Genomic DNA, 19,329 nt, shown 5'->3' on the forward strand with positions numbered 1-19,329 from the left:
TATAAATGAAAGAAATTGATAATAAACATATAAAGTATTCACAAAGTCTAAAGATTTTTTTTGAAAAAGAGCTTACACAGTTACAAATGTCTGGTAAGGCTGGTCTTGAAAAAATGATAAAGGGAACATGTAATCAATCTAAGGAATAAAAAAGGATAAACTATAAATGCTACATAAAATAAAAAGATAAGTTATAAAAACTATGTGCTAATAAATAAGAAAATTTAGTTAAAATAGAAAAACTATTGGAAGATACAGCTCACCAATACTGATTCACAAATAAGTAGAAAACCCAAGATTATGATAATCTTTGAAATGTTTAATTGGTAGTTAAAGAAATCCTCCAGAAAAGAAAATGCCAGCATTGGATGGCTTCACTGGAAAGTTTTGTCAACTATTAAAGGAAGAAAACTTTCACTCTTATGTAAGCGCTTTCAGAGAATTTTAATAAATGACAGTCCCTAGTTGTGTGTGTGTGTGTGTGTGTGTCTTTTAAATGTGGCTTAACATAGTCTCAGTACCAAAATTCAGCAAGGGCTCTCTGAGAAAGACAGATTACAGCCCTATTGCACTCATAACATAGATGCAGAAATTTTTAAAAAATAGAGCAAATCAAATCCAGCAGTCTTTGAAATCACTTTGATGTCATGACCAAGCATTTTCCCAGGAAAACAAGGTTGGTTTAATATTATAATAGCAATTAGCTTAATTCATCATATTAACAGATTAAAGGAGAAAGTCATATTATCATTTCAATAAACATTTGAAAATATTCAGCATTTATTAATGATAATGATAAACTCTTAGTAAACCAGATATAGAAGAGATTGTCCTCACTCTGATAAATAGTATCTAAAAAAACCTATAACACACACGATAATTAATTGTGAAATATGGAAAGCATTACCTTTAAGATCAAGAACAAGACAAGGACGCACCGTATTGTCACTTTTACTCAGCACTGTTTTGGTGGCCTTAGCCTGTGAGGTAAGGAAAGAATAAAAGAATTTAAAAAATTAGAAAGGAGGAAAAAACCCCTATCATTATTTTCAGATGATATGATTGTATATGCAGAAATAAAAAAGAATCCAAATATATTTGTTGAAACTGATGAGAGTTTAACTTTGTTGTATGATAAAATATCAATTATATTGTTAAGCCAGCAATAATTAGAAATGAAAATTTAAAATATATCATTTATAATGCCGTAAAAAATATGACCTAGGAATACATCTAACAAAAAAAAATGTATCTGCAAAGACCACACAGAATACTATAAAACATTATAGACTTAAATTGAGGGAGAGATAGACTGTATTCACATATGGGAAGACTCTGCATTTAAAAGATATTAACTCACCTTAAAGTGATTTGAGATTCAATTTACTCCCAATCAAAATGTAGCAGATTTTATTTTGGAGAAATTGAACAGATGGATTCAAAAATTCACTGTAAAATGCATTCAGAAATTCACTGTAAAATTTTGCAGTGTAAAATTCACTGTCTTGCATACAGCTAAGCATACAGTCAAGACACTCTTGAAGAGGATGATCGGAATAGGAGAACCTGCCCTACCAGATAGCAAGACCTGTTGTAAAGCTTAATGGTGTAATATTTTTACAAGGATATACAGACATATCAGTGGAATGGACTAAAAAGTTTCTGAAACAGAGCCCCACTGGTAGAGATACTTGATAAATGATAGAAGCACATGGCAGATTGGTGGGGGGGAAAAGCTAGACTTTTTAATAATTAGGGCTGGGGAAATTGGGCACTATATTAAAAAAATTAAATACATTCCTCACTTCGCAGTATATACAAAAATCAATTCCAGGTGGATTTGAGATGTAATTGTAAAAAGTAAAGCCATAAACCTCATAGGAGCTAGAAGAATATTTCATCAACTTGGAGTAGGCAAATATTTTTTATTTAAAGCAAAATATATCTAATAATAAAGGGCCAGTTTGATATGTTCAACTACAATACATTGAATTTACAATTTTTTATCAAGTTACACCCTAAAGATAATGAAAAGACAGGTTGCAGAGTGGGAAAACATATTTAAAGATACATAGCTGACAAAAGACTCCTCTGACTATGATTGGTTGTACTGTTCAGTATGGTAGCCAGTAGCCACATCTGGCTATTTAAATTAAATTAATTTTAACAAGCAGTTCTTTACTTTCACTAGCCACATTTCAAATGCTCAATAGCCATGTGACTACTGGTTACCATACTGGATAGCACTGATTTAGATTTTATAAGGAAATCTATATCCAGATTATATAAAAGATAGTTCCCTATATAATTCATAAAGAAATGAATATTCTTGTATAAATTAATAAAGAAGACAACTGAGTAGTAAAATATGTAGTAAAAAGGCTTTAATAGACCCTTCCTAGAAAAGGATACCTAAATGGCCCATAAACATGTGAAAAGATGTCAACCTCATAAAGAAGCAAAGGAATACAAATTAAAAACATTGTAAGTTGCCCCTCTGTACTCTGTGGATTGACTGAAATATTTTAAATAACACCAAGTGTTGGTGAGAATGTAGATTAAGAGGAAAACATCTACACTGCTTGTGGAAGTGTAATTGCCCAATTTTGAAAAATAATTTGGTGTTACCTATTAAATCTAAAGTATATAGAGAATAAGTTTGAAATTCACAGGGACAATATATGTGTATATACATATATACCCATGTATATCCCTGCTCTGAATCCCACACGTAGGTAAAAACCTTAAGAGAACTTCCTACACTGTCATACCAGGGTTCCTGAATAAGAGTTGACATGGCAGAAGAGCTCCAAGCTGCAGTCGACCCAGAGGTCTTATCTGTATTCTAATGTGCATAAGTATTTTGAGTGGAGCAGTGTATAGCAATTAAGGTAAGCGAATTACAGCTGCACGCAACACCGTGGCTAAATCTCACAGGTGTGATATAGAGTAAAAGAAGCAAAATGGGAAATAATACGCACGGTATGATTCTATTTACATAATTTTATAAAACAAACAACTAAATCATACTACTTAAGAATTTGTCATTAAGTGAAAATTTGAAGAGGAGGAAGAAAATGATTAGTATAGTACTCAGTAGGCTGGTGGCTTCCTCCACTGGTGAGAGAGAAGGTCATAACAAGGAAAGGGCCCAGAGGGGCCTTTTGGGGTAGCTATAATATGCTGTTCTTTGATCTGGGTGGGAGTTATGGGAGTGTTTGCTCTAGAATTATTTGGAAGAGTGTACATAAATATTTTTTGAACTTTTGTTATATATATTTCTTAACAAAGGAAGCCCTAAGCTGCTTGTGTTTTCTTGAGTATATTTGAAGTTATACAGGAAGGATATTTAAGAGTGGTATGACTAGATTAAACAGTAGATACAGAGAAAGATCATTCTAGGACTGGAACATCACGAAAACAGCATGGAGGTGGGAAGCCATGCCTGTTTGAGTCCTGTCAATAGTGCCAGCTTCCTTTAGGGGAAGGTGAAAATTGTTGGGAAATAAATCTGTTACATAGGTTAGTAATGTATAATGGGAGATCCTCCTAGACTTGAAACTGTTCTGAAATTATTCTTGAATTAAAAAAAAAAAAAGCCCTTCATATGTAACATCATCTTCTACAAAACACAGCTGTGGATTTCTTGAAAGAAAACATGACCATAGTCATAACCCCATTGGCATGAGACAGAATAGGACAAGTATTCAACATCTTAATATGCTATTCTTTGTTTATACCACATAACAGGAACTAGACAGTTGGCAATTTCCCCATTTGATTTGTTTAATTACAGATGAGCCATTTGCTTTAATTTATTATTTTGATGTAGAAAGTAATCATGTCTAATATTAATAGATTTCCTAATGTGTGTTTGGCACTTTTAACCACCATGCTATGTTGCGTAGCAGAGCTGCTTGAGGCAAAAGTAGACGCCCCTCTGGACATTCCTGCCTATTTTCATCTTCATTTGGATTGAACATGGCTTACGTAAGGCACCTGCCCAATTGCTCTGCGACTAAACTCTCTTCAGCTTGGCACTGACCCATTTACTTTTGTCAGGTCATAGTGTCTTGTCTTATTTCTACTGCATGTTATCCAGTCTTTTTTTTTAAGGGCGGTTTTTCCATTTTAAGGATATATGTGTGTGTTTGTGTGTGTATATATATATATATATCTTATATATAAAATATATATACGTATATAAATATATATCTTATATGTATATAATATACATATATTTTACTTTCAAAGAGTTAAGGGCCCTGCACAAGTTAGTGTCATATGTCAGTTTAATTAACGTGGCCCTCTTTTAAAAAATTAATTAATGTGGACTTGATTCCACATCCAAATTTTAATAATGTATTTTGAGGTGAGTCACACCGTGTTGGGCTCTAATTTCATCTCCACTTTATAAGCTGTTTTGACCAGAGGCAAAATATGGGCTTTTCTGAATGTTAAGTTTTCTTATCTATAAAATGAGGAAAATAATTCTTACGCAAGCCTAGGACAGTATCTGACAAAATGTAATTCTCAGTAAGTGATGGTAGTAATACTAAGTAGTAGTAATAGTAGTAGTCGTTATTATTTGCACTAGAGAATATGCCAGGAAACGCAGTGAGCAGACAAGGAAGAACTACATTTGTGTTTTGCCTCTTGATTTCTCGTCACACCCAGCAAGCAGGACGATCTGGCTACACAGTGACCATACAGTGACAACAGGGTTCATATCTTTACACTGCCATTTATTAGCCGTGTGAATTTTGGCTAATAACATAACCTGTCTCTAAGAAGCTTTAAATATTAAATGCAATTCTGTGTATAAATGGTACAGCATAGTGGCTAACACATAGTTATTCAATAAATGTTTATTATTATTATCTCTAAGAATAGTTCTATTAATCGAGAACACAAGGAGCTAGAAATAATGACTGGGAAAAAAATCCCTCCATCTCAGACTCTGACCCTGATGGGTCTCATTTGCAGCCTGTGGGCTTGGTTAGCTCAGAAAGGAGAGAAGGAGAGTAACATAAGCAGCTCCTGTGGGTATTTATTATCATTGTTCCTTCCCACCTCGCTTTGTCTCCTCATTAAAACCCTTGTTGGCAGAGCCAGTGCTGTTTTAAGGTAGCTCTTTCTATATTATGAAGAAGATGGCAGTGGGAGGAGGACGGAGGAGGATGGGCAATAAGGACCAAGTTATTTATTTATTTTCATTGCAGTGAAAAGCACATAGTGTAAAATGTATCATCGTAGTCTTTTTTAAGTGTGCAGTACAATAGTGTTAACTTCAGGCACATAGTTGTGCAAATGATCTCCAGAATTTTTTCATCTTGTAAATGGAAACTCTGTACCCATTGAACAACAACTCTGCTTTCTTCACTCCCCACAGCCCCTGGCAACTACCATTCTATTTTCTGTTTCTAAGAGTTAGACTCCTTTAGATAACTCATATAAGTGTAATCATGCAACGTTTGTCTTTTTGCACCTGGCTTATTTCACTTCGCGTAATATTCTCATAATTCATCCATATGATAGGATTTCCTTAGTTCGGTGGTTCCATTTTTAATTTTTTGAGGAACTTCTATTCTGTTTTCCATACGGGCTGCACCATTTTACATTCTTACTAACAGTGCACAGCAGTGCACAAGAGCTCCACTTTCGCCACATCCTTGTCAACACTAGTTATTATTTTTGTATAATGGCCATCCTGTTGGGTGTGAGGTGATACCTCATTTTGCTTTTGATTTGTATTTCCCTGATGATTAGTGATGTTGAGCATCTTTTCATATGCTCGTTGTCGGTATATCTTCTTTGGAGAAATGTCTATTCAAGTCCTTTGTCCATTTTTATTTGGACTATTTATTTTTGTTGTTGTGGTCTATATTCTTTATATATTCTGGATATTACCTCTCATCAGATATGCAAATATTTTCTCCCATTCCGTAGGTTGCTTTCACTTTGTTGATTGTTTCCTTTGCTGCACAGAAGTTTTATGTTTGATGTAGTCCCATTTGTCTATTTTTGCTTTTGGTGTCATATCCAAGAAATTATTACCAAATCTAATGCGATGGAACTTCCCCCTATCTTTTCTTCTAAGACTTTTATGGTTTCAGGTCTTACATTTAGGTCTTTAATCTATTTTGAGTTAATTTTTGTATGTGGTGTAAGTTAAGGGTCCAGCTTCCTTCTTTGTATGTGGATATCCGGTTTTTCCAGCAACGTTTGTCAAAGAGACTATCCTTTCCTCATTGTGTAGCCTTGGCACTCTTGTCAAAGACCATATGGCCATATATATGAGGACTTACTTCTGGGCTCTCTGTTATGTTCCATTGGTCTATATGTCTGTCTTTATGCCAGTATCATACTGTTTTGGTTACTGTAGCTTTGTAATATGTTTCAAAATCAGGAAATGTGAGGCCTCCAGCTTTGTTTTTCTGTCTCAAGATTTTTTTGGGTATTTGGAGTCCTTTGAGATTCCATATGAATTTTAGGATGGTTTTCTGTTTCTGCAAAAAAAAAAATGCCATTGGGATTTTTTTTTTTTTTTTTTTTGCCATTGGGATTTTGATAGGGATTGCATTGAGTCTGTAGACTGCTTGGATAGTATAAATGTTTTAACAATATTAAGTCTTCCAATCCATGAACATGGGATGTGTTTTCATTTATTTGTGTTTTTCTTTAATTTCTTCAAGGACTATTTTGTAGCTTTCAGAGTATGAGTCATTTTCCTTTTTGGTTAAGTTTATTTCTAAGTATTTTATTATTTTTGATGATATTATAAATAGGATTGTTTTTTAAAATTTCCTTTTCAGATTATTCATTCTTAGTGTATAGAAACACAACTGAATTTTGTGTGTTGATTTTATACCCTGTAACTTTGCTGAATTCACTTATTAGTTATAACAGTTTTTCTGTGGAATCTTTAGGGTTTTCTATAAAGAGGATTATGTTATGTGTGAACACAGATATTTCATTTCTTCTTTTCCAATTTTCACACCTTTTCTTTATTTTTCTTGCCTAATTGCTCTGGCTAGAACTTCCAGTACTATATTGAATAGAAGTGGCAGGAGTAGGCATCCTTGCCTTGATCCTGATCTTAGAGGAAAAGCTTTCATTTTGAGCATGATGAGCATGCTGTTGAGCATGATGTTGGCTATGGGTTTTTCCTATACGGTCTTTATTATGTTCAAGTAGTCTTCTTCTATCTCTAGTTTGTTGAGTGTTTTTAATCAATGAAAGAGTGTTGAATTTTTCTCAAATGCTTTTCTGCATCAATTGAGATGATCATGTAGTTTCTGTCCTTCATTCTGTTAATATGGTGTATTACACTGATTGATTTTCGTATATTGAACCATCCTTGCATCACAGGAATAAATCTCACTTTGTAATGGTGTATAATTCTTTTTTTTTTTTTTTTTTTGTGGTACGCGGGCCTCTCACTGTTGTGGCCTCTCCCATTGCGGAGCACAGGCTCCGGACGCGCAGGCTCAGCAGCCATGGCTCACGGGCACAGCCGCTCCGCGGCATGTGGGATCTTCCTAGACCGGGGCACGAACCTGTGTCCCCTGCATCAGCAGGCAGACTCTCAACCACTGCGCCACCAGGGAAGCCCTATAATTCTTTTAATGTGTTAATTTGGTTGGCTAGTTTTTTTTTGTTTTTTTTGCGTTATGTGGGCCTCTCACTGTTGTGGCCTCTCCCATTGCGGAGCACAGGCTCCGAATGCACAGGCTCAGCGGCCCAGCCGCTCCGCGTGTGGGATCCTCCCGGACTGGGGCACAAACCCATGTACCCTGCATCGGCAGGCGGACTCTCAACCACTGCGCCACCAGGGAAGCCCCGGTTTGCTAGTATTTTGTTAAGGACTTTTGCGTTAATATTCATCAAGGGTATTGGCCTGTAGTTTTCTTGTGGTATCTTTATCTGGTTTTGGTATCAGGGTGATGCTGGCCTCATCAAATGAGTTTGGAAATGTTCCTTCTTCAATTTTTTAGAAGAGTTTGAGGATTGGTGTTAATTCTTCTTTAAATGTTTGGTAGAATTCTCCAGTGAAGCAATCTGGCTTTTTTATGTTCAGAAGTTTTTGTCTACTGATTCAGTCTCCTTACTAGTTATAGGTTTGTTCAGATTTTTTTCTTTCGTCATGATTCAGTCTTGGTAAGTTGTAGGTTCTGAGGAGTTTATCCATTTCTTATACATTATGTTATTTATTGGTGTGTAATTATTCATAGCAGTCTCTAATGATCAGTTTTATTTCTTTGACATCAGTTGTGTAATGTCTCCTCTTTCATTCCTAATTTTTGTTGAGTCCTCTCATTTTTCCTTTGTCTGGCTAAAGATTTGTCAGTTTCATTGGTCTTTTCAAAACACAAACTCTTAGCTTCATTGATTTTTTTTTCCTGTTTTTCTATTCTCTATTTTGTTTATTTCTGCTCTACTCTCTATCTGCTAACTTTGGGTTTAGTTTGCTTTTCTTTTTCTGGTTCCTTGAGGTGTGAAATTAGGTTGCTGATCTGAGATTTTCCTTCTTTTTTAATGTAATAAACTTACCCCTTCGTACCGCTTTTATTGCAGCGCATAACTTTTGGTGTGTTGTGGTTTTGTTCTCAGTAAGGACCAAATTATTAAAATAGTCTGGGCCCAGGATGTACTTCTCCAGTAGAACTAAATAATTAAGCTATACTCAATTATTTTTATTTTCCTAGTAAAAATGTGCTCTCATTATATATCTATCATCTATTGATCGTCTGTCTAAATACAGCCAACCCTGGAATATAACGTGGATTTGAACTTTGCTGGATCCACTTGCATGCAGATTTTTTTCAATAAATATGTACTACAGTACCATACAGTCAACAGTTGGTTTAATTTGGGGGTGCAGAACCATGGATACTGAGGGACAATTGTAAAGTTACACAGGGATTTTCGACTCTGTAGGGGTCAGTGCCCCTAACCTCCGTGTTGTTTGAGTTAACTGTATCTATCTGTCTGTCTTTCTACCTCTGAAATGGACTGCTACGATTACCTAATACAACATTCTTATTTTCTAGAGGGAGAATCCAGGCCCAGAGAGGTAAGTGTCTTGCGTGAGATCCCCATAGCCAGTTACTTCTGAAGGTCTAATAGCTCCTGACTCACTGGGGGAGCTTATGCACCCTATAGACTGAAAACAGTGTTAGAATGCAGGCATTCAGGAAACCTTTCTTGAGAAATGATAGGTTAAGGAGGTTACTGTTTTAATTTGTATTCTTGTCCAATAGTAAAGATTTGGGGGTCTCTTACCGATCATCTGATGTACTCTTCATTACACAGTGGTGTTTCTCTCCTCTGTGCCTGCTCCTTTTGTAACTTCTGGCTTTAGCAAGCCAGTGGAGCTGGAGGTAGGGTGTCTTTTATTTAGAACATACTAACAGAGAAGGTGGTGGATTTGGACAGTTTCTGCAGCAAGGCTTTAGCTGGTCTGGGCCGTGATTTCCCTGCATGAGAGAGGCATGAGTTTGGCTGACTAACTTAAGAAGCTCTGAGGAAGTATACTCAGTCAGTGAGAAACTTTCCTAAGACATCAGCTTTTCCCTATTTCTTGTGCGTTTCTCAGAGAGTTGTAGGGAGGATGGGATGCAGTGGAACGATTCTTCTTTTTAGGGCAATCGAAAAGAGCAAGGGAAGGAGAAATTTAAATGTTTGTAATATTTTAAGTAAGTAACATTGTTATTGTAACTCGTTGTCATAATTATTATCATGAGTGGTACCTGTTATGGGGGGGCAGATGTGCCACACTTCTTCTCGGTACTTTACATACATGATCTCATTTATTTATCACAAGAGTTCTTCAAGGTAGGTATTATTATCTTAATTATTGTTATCTTTACAGATGAGAAAACTTGGCTCAGATAGTTTAAACAGTTTACTCAAGGTCACTCAGCTAGTGTATGTCAAAGCTAGGTCAACTCTGTTTATAGTCCTTGCTAGAGAGTAAAATATGTAGATAAACCTTAACTTGCCCATAAAGTGATAATAGTCTTTATATATATGGACTTCTAAAGGCCTCCCCCAAAGACATTTTGTATTCTGGACTTTTCTTTTTCAAGGACGTCACTTGTCCACAGAGCCATGAGATCACCGTGTGAGTGTGGTAAAATACTGAAATGGATTTTCTAGTGTGACTTATGGAAGTCATTGCCATGTAGTTGTGCATTACACTCATTCTGGAGATGCTTTTTAAAATTTACAAGCACCACTATGGCCTTAATGATGACTTTCTTAAATTGTCTGTGTTTTCTTGTATCTTCTTTGTGTGCCCTCCCTGGCCAGTGGTGGTGCTGTAGACCTTTCGAAGGACCTACCCCATCGCTTTGCTCTTTTCATTGGACACCCTCTCCCCTTCTGGATTCCATTCCAAGTATCTGTCTTGATCTTTAATTACAAGGCTCTATGGATTGTCGTAGCCAAGCTCGTCCTGCACCTTAGCTTCATCAGCTGTGCACTGCTGTCCCAATCTTCCCACTGTTACTCATTTGCCTTGGTACCATACTGCTGTTCTCAGCTCTGAGTTTAGTGGCAGTTAAAGGAGACTCCACATTGGTAGAGCCCTCTGTAACACTTCACCTCGCCTCTGAGATCGCACTATGATCCTCTGTTTGCACTCATTATTTTCTATTATCAATATTGGGTTTCTAAATGTAGAAAATATTTGCAAATGGAATTTATTTAAATAGTATAGATGAAATATAAGGCATATACACCAACTATAATATGCACACAGACATTTGGTAAAAGCCCACTGGATATAAAGGGAGTTGATGTGTTCTCCCAAAGTGGTTTAGGTCCTGATTTAGTCAACCTCTGCTACATATAAGGATACCCTGATTAATATGCACAAGGACTCTTAAGCCAAAAGACACTTACTTAGACCCCAAAGTTGGAGGAACTGACTTAGTATGAAAAGATCTAAAGATCCATGTTCAAAAACTTTTTCTGAAAACCTCAGATAATGAGCTTAATAAGTCACCTTGAAATACTTTACATATGCTAGTCACAGCCACCAGGAATCACAAGGCAGGGATAGCTAGCCTGATGTTGTACAGGAGCAGTGAAATATTTATTATCTGCAGAGTTCAGTTTATATTATTAACCCACTTTTCTGTCATTCCTCAAGAACTTCTCAAATTCTTGGCCTTTCAGATTTTGGAAAGAGCTGTTTTGATCTTACACTACCCATAAGACAAATACTGCTTTAGCCTCCACTTTCAGTTTATTCTGCTAATTGAACAATTAGTGACCACCTAGGACCGATATATACAGATCAAAGTGCCCAGCCACACACTCCCGAGAGCATTTGAAGTCCCTTCAGTATACAAAATGGTTAAAGTGAAAGTACTCATTTTCTGGGCAGGGTAAGAGTGGGTGTTACTGTAACTTCATTTCAACTTTCCAGTTTCTTGCAGTCACAGCCCTGGGGTATAAACTTGGCATTGCAGTTTCTTGGAAAACCTCCACACTGGTTGTTCAGCCACACTGGCTTTGTCACCGGCTGGCCAAGTGGCCCTGAGCAAATTTTTTAGCCTCATGATTTCTTTGGGTCTCAGTTTCTTCATCTGGTAAGAGAGAGGGTTGAAAGAAATCAACCGATACAACTCTTAGTTGCTCTTACATTCTTTAGTATGTGTCCACATGTTGCAGGCACATTCACGATATTTACACAATGTACACATGCTTTTATAGGCAAACAAAAGAGGACGCAGCCCTTTAAATAAACTTGAATACTAAGAATTAGATCATGACTCTCATTTAACTTAACAGAAGTGATTGATTCCTTCCAAAATGACTCATTATGTGATTCCTTTAGGTCAGAAGTAGTAAATATGTGACCCAAGACATTTATGTACTCAATTTTATTTGGCTAATGGGGTAAATATTTCATATGCTTGCAGTTGCTAACACAACATGGCCTTAAAAAATTTAGTGGCAGTACCTAAAATGAGACAGGAAGAGGCTCCATTAATCTGTTTCTCTGCCTTATTTCAGTTTTATCCTTCTCCCTGCCTTTATCTTCTATTTTTTTTTAAATTAAATGGCTGGTGTACATACTTGAAATACATGTAATATATAATTTTAATAAAATTTTTTTCTGATTATGAAATTAATGTATACTCACTGTATAATATTTGGGAAAAATGGAAAAGTTGGCAGAAAGAAGAAAAAAAATCACTTAAATTCCAACAAAGTAATTGCTATTAACGTTTTGGTATATTTCCTTCCAGTATTTTCTATGTATTTTTCTATAGATGGAATCATACTACTTTTTTGTGTGCTGGTTCTTTATTTAACATTACAGCCATAAGGGATTTTCTATGTTATTAAAAATTCTTGGTAAACATAATTTTTTAGGATATTTAGCATTCTATCATATAGCTATGGCATAATTTACTTAACCACATTCTTACTGTCACCCATTTAATTAATTTGAATTTTTCACTATTATAAATGATGTTACAGTGAACATTTTGGTGTATGAAGCTTTTCTGTCCCTACTTTACATTATTTCTTCAGGATAGATTCCCAGAAATTGAATTACAGGGTCAAAGGTATGAACGTTTTTAAGGCTCTTGATCCATAATGCAAAATGGCTTTTCCAAAATGGTTTTATCAGTTTATACTCCCTATAGCCATGTGTGAGAGGGCTGTTTTACCATATCCTTGGCTACTCCCCTCTAAAAACTAAATAAAAAAACCTTTATGATTTGGTGGGTAAAAGTTATACTCCACTGCTAGGTTAATTTTTATTTCTGTAATGACCAGTGATATTGAACAATTTTGCATGTTGGTTAATTATCTGTAGTTTCTCTCTTGTGAAATTTCTGCTCATATCTGCAGTATTTAAAAAATTCTTTATTGTGGGCTTCCCCGGTGGCGCAGTGGTTGAGAGTCCGCCTGCCGATGCAGGGGACACGGGTACGTGCCCCGGTCTGGGAAGATCCCACATGCCGCGGAGCGGCTGGGCCCGTGGGCCATGGCCGCTGAGCCTGCGCGTCTGGAGCCTGTGCTCCGCAACGGGAGAGGCCACAACAGTGAGAGGCCCGCGTACCGCAAAAAAAAAAAATGTCATATTAAGTTGCTTTTTTTGTTGTTGTTCATGATTTTTTTTTCCTTTGCGTCATTAGTTTTCTCAAAATCATAGTTTTAAACAACAAGCTGTGATGTGCTTCTGAATATATGGCTTTCAGATATCTGTGGAATAAACTTATAGAATTGAGTTTTATGTGTATCTTTTCAGACACACGTCTGTTAAATAAAGTGAGATGTGCTCATGTATATCTTTTCACAGATTTCCAGGTAGCTCATGTGTGAGGTCTGAAACCTTCTTAAGTTTTTGAGGTTTGGTATTAGTTAATCATGATTAAACAAAGAATTTCATGAATGTTTTTCATCTAATATTTTGGTATATTTCTTCCTTTATTTCTGTGGATTATTCAGTTGATTTGGAATCACACATTTTTCATGTTGCACTTTTCATTTGACATCACAATTTTAGGATTTTTTTATGACTACCAAAAAACTCTTCGGGAAATATAATTTTCAAGGGGTTCTGTTACCTACCCCTAGCTCCCACCATCTGTCTTCCGCATCAGCCTTTACCAGCACAGGAAGAACCGGAAGGCACATTTCTTCGGTAGTTGGCTGTGTGATTAGAAATCAGTGTGTGTATGGGCCCCATGAATATTTTATTGATAGCAGTGGTGAAATAGAGTGTGTTCGCTGTTTTAAAATATGGCTGCTCAGATGTAATTCAAAAGCTGTTCAAAACAATTTAATCACCTTTATTTGTACACAAGCACTTAGATATGGGCAAGTGCTAGTCTTTGATCAATGTCGATCAAGTCATTGGCATAGTGAACAAAGCCCGGAACCAACCTGGATGGTTCTCAAGGGATGGGGACATGTGTGGTCAGGTCACAGCTCGTCTCTGACTCTGGGTGCTCATCCCTGGTGACTGTTGCTCTGAGCTTGCAATCCACTAGTTCTCTTTCCTGAAAGAGAAAGTACTTTCAGGATGTCAGGTGAATTCTTTTGGAGCAAGCTTTAAGATTCATTCTCTAAAACCTCAGAAATAGGAAGTCTCCCTGGAGGGCTAACGGGATAACCTTCACTCCATTAAAGTCCTCAAGAGAACTGTGTGGTTAATGTGGGCCATAGGCAGCCCTTGGGGCTCTCATTGGATGCTCTGGTGCCCCACTGTATTCTCATGACCGCAAGGCTTTTGAGAGGCAGTTACAGGGAGAAGCTCCTTTATCCAAGGTGGCAGTTTTTGCCTTGCCTCTCTGACCTCTGCAGAACCAAGAGGAATAAACAAATGGTTGGGGAGTAGAGAGAGTGGGAGATACAGCTTCATTCTGGCCTGTGTGATGTTTCAGCTCATGGTGTCTGGGAATCGTGGACCTTCATCACCAACTGGATCACTTCGGGAATTTCATTTATTCTATTCCCAACATAGGAAGGATAAATCTGGCCTGCATGATATTTCATTATGAGAATTTGAAATAGCTTCTTAAAAATAATATTCTTTATAAGGGAACTAGGACTAGAGAACCATGAGGCTATTTTATTGAATTTGACATATAAGCATTAAATACAAATTAGAACTGGGCCATTGGGAGCTGGAACTTCTGATTCCTTTCTTCCCCTGTGTTACTATAGCCCTGAATGAAAACCTTTTCTGAGAGTTAATTTAAGGATCTCACCTTGGTTTTTTGGGACAGTTGTGTTTAGCCTATGAAATTTTAACTCAACTCATTTAACAATTATTTATACATGAGTCACTAGGATGGTTTCTTTGGGGTTGAATCTGGCCTCTACCATTTTTTAACTGTAAGATCTTGGGCAAGTATATTTGTCGCGAGCAACCAATGATATGCCCATGTTGAGTGCTGAGCATGGTGCAAAGTAAGTGCTGAGTGAATATTGGTTCTTGTCATTATTTTTATTAGATTGTACACTTCTAAATGGCAAGACTGGTCTTACCTTTATACTTTTAACAACTTAGAAGAGTGCCTTGTACATAGTAGGCAAGTAATTGTTGGATGTGATTCGTTTCTTCAGTTGCTTCTCTTGGGCCCTAGCAAGTCTTTTTCTCCTTGTAGCTTTGATGGTAGGTTGTGGTGATGATGATGGTGGTGGTCCCGTAGCATGTGTAAGACACATGTAATTTACTATTCAGAGGCTAAACAGAGGGTTCAATTTTGCAGGTGCCAGTCTGACACCTTTTACCAGCCCCATTGTAAATATCACTTTAAAAAGCTTTGTAAACTGCATTTTTTCTTTAGAAAGCTTGAGTGGCTGCATCTGTACAGTAGGTGAGAACATTTAAATTTAGAATTACTAAGGAGACTGTCAGATTCCATGAGGTTGAGAATAAAATCCCAAATTGGCAGTGAAGGAGGGTGACCCTCATTGCATTTGTAGCACACCTAGAGAAAGGCACTAAATAATGTCTTGGAATGACCATTATAGGTTTAAATGTAATTCAGTGGAGCCTGTAATTTTCTCAGGGCTTTGAAGCTTAGTGAAGTTACAAGCTGGTCAGGACCTTGAAGGGAAGATGGGGAGAGCATTGATGCAGGGGAATGCAAGGAAGATGCTCTTCCTTCTTGAATAAGAATCACAGTCCCATTAAAATAAAAATGCCAGAGTCTTGGCAGAAAACACAGATTTGCATATTATTCACATGTATTTGCATATCTAGTTCAAGAGGCTCCATCTTCAAGTATGTAAAATAAATAGTGTAATCTGCTGCAATTGTGTTCCAATCCAGTTTCCAGGGCATTGCACAAATGAAATACATAACGCATTTAAAAATCACATTCCAGAAGACGGAAGATGGCCATCAGCTAAAGGCGGCTGCGCATCAGTAATCCTGACAGGGAGCAGAGATTGTCTGGCTTGGCTAAAGTACAAGAGAGGGAAAGCCACTGCCCTCGAGTGTCCTCACCTGCAGAGGAAGCCGGCTCGGATGAGTCCTGGGCCCGCTGGAGTTTGCAGCTTCGGAGACCAGGCTGCCCAGGGTATGGCCTCTCTCCCAAAGTGGAAAGTCTGCATGGTGCCCAGATAGCACTGCTTTCCCTTAAATCCTACCTGAGCCGGGCAGGAGTCACACCATGTACAGGGTATGGGTGAGATGTGGACCAGACACCCCCCGTCCACTAGATTTCACGGGCTCTTTCAGTTTGGTCTTAGAGACCTAAATACTCAAAATGGTTCAAATGACAACAATGAGATAAGGAATGATGGGGAAACATCATCCCATAATAGCTATAAGCCTTCCTACAGCATCCCTTCTCCTCAATAAACATATACACCAAGGGCTTCCCTGGTGGCGCAGTGGTTGAGAGGCCCGCGTGCCGCAAAAAAAAAAAAAAAAAAAAATAGCGGGAGAGAGAGCGAGAGAGAGGGAGGAGGATGGGTGGAGGATGTACCAAGTGATAGGGTCTGAAAAGGCATGAGGCAGTCAGGTCCTTACTGGGAATCTGGAGAACTTTGTGTTCCCCTAGAAGGAAGAAACTGTCAAGAGCCAGACAGAGGCTCAGGGCTCTATTTGGTGGCTGGAGTTCAGGGCAAGCCTCCACCTGTAGTAGGGGGTTTTTGAGCCATCAGGGAGGCAAGGTGGGCCTGCCGTATGGTCAGGACCGGCACCACAGGTGGGCAGCAGGGCCTCAGTTCCTCTTAGGCACAGGGAGGACAGAGTTAGGATAGGAAGACCATTTCAGTCCTCACTCACTGGAGGGACCCAGACTGTTGCCTTGATCAGGCTTTGCTTAGAAGCCTAAAAAAGATGAAATCTGCTGACGAGCAAGGCTGAAGAATGGCAGCGACTGACGGCGAGCTTTGTGCCCCTGCTTGTACTTCTCTGTGCCTATTACCACTGGGTATTTTAGTTTTCTGGGCTCATACTTACTTGTGAGAAACGCACCTCTTTTTGTCATTTGAATGAAAACCAGGTGTATGCACGTTGTACTAGGTCAAAATTCCATCCTTGCTGCCATTCCATAGATGCTAGGAGGTTGAAAACACAAGCAGTTTGGAAAAATGTGGGTTTGGCATGGTCTTGGGGAACAGAAATACTTTACTGCTGTTCACATTGTGATTTCACATGCCAGCCTCTCTTCAATTTTAGGTAAGTCATGTAACCCCTTCCTCTTGGTTTGTCCATTTACACTGGGTGCTTAATACATACAGACCTTTGGAGGTTTGGTGAAAATTAATTAGGTAACGGTTATAAAGTAGTTGGAAGATAAAGCACTCAATAATATTAAGTTGGGTAATTGTGCTTACCTAAAACCCTCTCAGCAGACTCAGATAGTAAAGCTTTTTTATGTCCTATCCTGTGCTAATAGGTGATGACCATGTTGTTTTCCTTGCCTAGAGATGCTATATATATGAATTTCAGGGTTAAATACAGCTGTCTCTCTGTCCCCTTTTATACTCATTCTCCTTATTCCCTCTTCCTCTCTCGTCTCCTTGCCTTCTCTTTCCAATGCCAATTCAGCTGTTTCGTTGTTTGCTCAACTGACTTGGAATTGGCCCAAAGTAGCAAACAGGCTTGTAAAAGTGGATGAAGGTGGACTGCGGACTGCATCGGTCCCAGGGCTCAGTCCACAGCCACTAAGACAGAGCTATTGTCACAATACATTTGAGGACATGACATGGTTTCCTTCATATCTCAGAGTGAAGCTGCTATATAAATGTAGTACCTGTCCCCAAAGCAGGCTGCAGAAGTAAATACCTAAGAGCTATTAGCCTTCTCTGCTTCTCAAGATTGCTCCAAAGAAATAAAATCCGTGAGATCCGGAAACCCCCAGTCTTCATTACTCACTTTCCATAATTATTACGTGTCCTGGATGAGTGGGTAAGTGTAAGTAAGTCTGAAATAAATCCCCAAAGTGTCTGAAAGCAGGTCACTTTGACTAAGAATTGAATTATTCTTTTAGGAGTTGTGATTTCCTTTTATTTTTTTCAGCTTCCATTCATGCCATCGTTTGCTCATCTTTTTTAAGAGTTCTATTGAATCTTCTGCCTTATCCTCCTGCCCCTATATATTAGTTTTTTTCTTTTAAATTTAATTTCAGGGGTAGAGAGAGCAAGCACCCTTTTTTTTTCCCATGAAAATTTCTCTGTACTTAATTATGAAGGCATTTAAAATCTTCAGTGGTGGTTTATTTTATAAGAATTCATTGAGCTGTGTTCATACTTATAATGTATGTACTTGCCTGTGTAAATGTTACCAGTTAATAGAAAGTGTTTTAAAAGTCACTTAGGTTATTCAGATTTTTGTAAACTGTTTTCTTCTTTGTGTTTTCGTTTCTTCTGTCTCACTGAAGTTTTTTCAAAAGCATTTCAGCTTATTTTTGTAATTATTTGGCTTTTCCACACTCCTCCAATCGGGGCTCCTTTATCTATAAGTGCACAGTAGAATCACTTGGGGCACTTACGAAAAATGCAGATTACCAAATTTCATTCTCAGAGACTCTGCACCACCTTTTCTGGAGTCAGGCCTGGGTTTCTACAGATTTTGCCAAGTGCTCAAGTGGTTCTGAGGCAAGGTGCTTGCAAATCATCTTTGGAGAAACACTGCATTGGATGTGAGTTCTTTAATAAACTGTATACCTCGCCCTCCTTTTGTCCTTTCTGTGCACGAGTACTCTATCTTATGAACAAATTCTATTCTGAAAGTCAGTTTCTGAGACTCTCGTTTAAAACTGGTGGCACAGTGGTTAAGATTCCGCGCTCCCAATGCAGGGGGCCCGGACTTGATCCCTGGTCAGGGAACTAGATCCCACATGCATGCCGCAACTGAGAGTTTGCGTGCCACAACTAAGAAGCCCGCATGTCACAACTAAGGAGCTGGCGAGCTGCAACTAAGGAGCCCACCTGCCACAACTAACACCCGGTACAACCAAATAAAATAAAAATAAATAAATAAATAAATATTTTAGAAAAATAAAACTTAAGAATACACGTCTTTCGGGAAGGTTGGTAGATTCCTAAGCCAACATGTAAAAGCCTAGTTAAGCTTTCCAGAGTTTGTTACCAGCACTTCCCAAACCTTGTAGCTGGCAGTGCTGGCGTGAGGGAAGTGGGGATCCGGATACAGGTCATAGGCAAGGGCAGAGACGGGGGCCCCTACCATAGTAGGAAAGCATTTATATAAAGACTGAAGTAGACATGAAGGAAGAAAGAGTGAAAATTCTTACATTAATCGGAAGAAAAAAGTTCGTTTGGGGGAGTTTCTAACCATACCCAGGTAGAAAGGATGCTCTTCTCTTAAGGATGTAT

The 19,329-nt window shown here is 38.0% G+C and overlaps 1 protein-coding gene across 11 annotated transcripts in view; it reads left to right on the plus strand.

The window, feature by feature from the left end:
* GRIN2B (glutamate ionotropic receptor NMDA type subunit 2B) overlaps positions 1–19,329 on the plus strand; it is a 630,348-nt gene that overhangs the window by 299,615 nt on the left and 311,404 nt on the right. Inside the window, exon 1 of one of the 11 annotated variants that reach the window (XM_079936834.1) lies at positions 15,778–16,061. The exons of the other annotated variants lie outside the window; for them this stretch is intronic. The gene's annotated coding sequence lies outside the window, so the exon portion shown is untranslated. Of the gene's footprint in view, positions 1–15,777; positions 16,062–19,329 lie in introns of those variants that run through there. 11 annotated transcript variants of the gene reach the window in all.

This window comes from Stenella coeruleoalba (assembly GCF_951394435.1).
Source record: "Stenella coeruleoalba genome assembly, chromosome: 11".
Lineage (NCBI taxonomy): Eukaryota > Metazoa > Chordata > Mammalia > Artiodactyla > Delphinidae > Stenella > Stenella coeruleoalba.